We start from the raw sequence: 2,500 nt of genomic DNA, 5'->3' as shown, positions 1-2,500 counted from the left end.
CGAAGAAGAAAGAAAAAAAAAGAATACGTAGAAGTAGAGGAAGTAGAAGAAAATATAAGACAGGAAGGGGAGTGGAAGGGAATATGGAAATGGAATTGGAAATGAGCAACAGGAGAGGTAAGGTTGTAGTTAACGACGAAAATATGAAACGTGTGAAAATAACGCAAATAAGAAACGGAGGAAAAAGGGGGTAACGAAAAACATGGGAAATGGCGGTATGAAAACCGGTGAAAATAGTCATGAGAGAGTAGACGGAATAATTGGAAAAATATTTGCGAAAGTAGAGAAATGGGAGGATGAACATCTCCCAAGGAGTCAGAAAGGTGCAAGACTGAGCGAAAGGTCTTGCGAGATCTAAAGAAAACGTGTGGGGTATCTTTTCACAAAAGGAAGAAGACAGATTGGTAAAATTGTGCTGCACAAGGAGGACGTAATGATGATGTGGTAGGATTGATGTTCTAGAAAGTGGGAGTGGTTGAAAAGTGGATGAAGGGAGAAAGGGAGAGGAGGAGGAGAAGGACGAGGAGGAGGAGGGCGAGGAGGAGGAGGGCGAGGAGGAGGAGGACGATAGGAGGAGGACGAGAAGGAGGAGAAGGACGAGGAGGAGGAGGACGAGGAAGAGGAGGACGAGGAGGAAGAGGACGAGGAGGAAGAGGACGAGGAGGAGAAGCATAAGAACCATAAGAATGGAAGAAACTGCAAGAGACCATATGGCCTACACAAGGGAGTTCCATGTCCCTTACCATCTGTCATCTCTATCCATAAAATTATCTAATTTTCTCTTAAAGCAGCCAACTGTGCAGCGCTCACTATATGGCCACTAAGTTTACCCCATTCGTTAACCACTACTGGTAAACCTATTTTCTTCTTAAACCTAAAGAAGAAGAGGAGGAGGAGAAGGAAGAGGAGGAAAAGGAAGAGGAGGAGGAAAAGGAAGAAGAGGAGGAAAAGGAAGAAGAAGACGAGGAGGGGGAGGGGGAGGTTGCTTCAGGTGAATAAAATTGATTGACAGTAACCGTAAAGGCTAAAGAAAATGCTGAAGATGGGTACAGCGACGGGAGTGAACGAAACCATCAGCGGAAAGCGACGTAAAGAAGGAAGATGCATGAATGGACGCGCAGGGAGAATCTTTGGAATTTGCACCAAAAAGGGGCAAGCTTCAAGAGGGTTTGGAGCAAACCTGTTTGGTGCTCAATTGCGAATAGGATTGAACGCAAAAGTTATACATGGGAATGATATTGTTGATCCACTACATGCAAATTCTTCTATACATAATTCATCTATTTACATATCTATCTATCTATCTATCTATCTATCTATCTATACCAAGGACCCATTTGTTTCCCTTCTGTCTTAGCTCTTTGTGGGTGAAGGGCCATCCTTGTCTGTATGTAAGTTTCATGTACGTGTATATGTATATGTTCCCTTACGTATACTTGTGCATTACATATCTTTATGTATTCATGTATATACAGCACATATACCCATATGCATCATATGTCTATATAAGTAATTATTTATGGTTGCATATCATCCTTTGTCCCATTTTGGTCCAGAACAAAACTGTCGAGTTTCGGATCAGGATGAATTGAATTGTTTTACTTGCATTCCCATGTGTCTGATGGTATTTTTCCTTCCTCCCGACACGAAGACCCCGTATCAGAACATCGACCCTCCCGCTCTGTCGCCAAAACGCCGATGTTGTGATCGCGTGTCGATGTTGAAGGGAGAGAAATAATCATCTATGATTTGTCGTTGATTTCGCGTACCGATGAATTATTAGTTCAACTAACAACCCCCCCCCCTACCACCTTCCTCTTCCATGGGCATCCCTTCCAACTCCCCTCCCCCCTTTCCTCCCTCTCCCCCCTTTCCTCCCTTTCCTCCCTCTCCCCCTCCCTCTATCACCCTCCACTCCATCCCAAAGATCCCGTGTTTTCTGTATTGCCATGTACAAAATGCATAAGTCCTCTTCTTTCTCTATCTCCTCCTCCCTCTTATTCCTCTTCTTACTCTTCCTCGTCTTCATCCTCCTTCTCTTTCTCCTCATCTTTCTTTTGTTATTCATCTTCCTCTTCATTATCCTCCTACACTTCCACCTGCCTTTCTCCTCCTCTTCCTCTTCCTCCTGCACTTTCTCCTCTTTTTCCTCTTTCTCCTGGTCTTCCTTCTCTTCTTCCTCTTTCTCCTGGTCTTCCTCCTTCTCTTCCTCTTCTTCTTCTTTCTCCTCCTTACCCTCCTTCTCTTCCTTCTCCTCCTCCTCATTATCCTCCACCTCTTCCTCCTTTTCTTCGTTCTCCTCCTTATCTACCTTTTCCATTTACTCCTACTCTTACTCCTCCTCCTCCTCCTCCTCCTCCTCCTCCTCCTCTCCCTCTCCCTCTCCCTTCTCCTCATTTTCCTTCTTATCTTTCTTTTCTTTCCCTTTTTCCTCCTATCTTTTCCTCCTCGTCTTTCTCCTTCTCCTCTTCATCCTCATTACCTCAATCCTTCCTACTCT

General features: G+C 44.4%; 1 protein-coding gene across 1 annotated transcript in view; it reads right to left on the bottom strand.

Annotated features, from left to right (window-relative positions):
- Positions 1-2,500, bottom strand: part of LOC143037150 (uncharacterized) — a 262,074-nt gene that overhangs the window by 57,909 nt on the left and 201,665 nt on the right. The gene's annotated exons all lie outside the window — the stretch shown is intronic.

The sequence above is a fragment of the Oratosquilla oratoria genome, chromosome 21, assembly GCF_046742065.1.
Source record: "Oratosquilla oratoria isolate Oo_2021 chromosome 21, ASM4674206v1, whole genome shotgun sequence".
NCBI classification, from domain to species: Eukaryota; Metazoa; Arthropoda; class Malacostraca; order Stomatopoda; family Squillidae; genus Oratosquilla; species Oratosquilla oratoria.
This window is presented reverse-complemented; position numbering and strand designations above follow the sequence as displayed.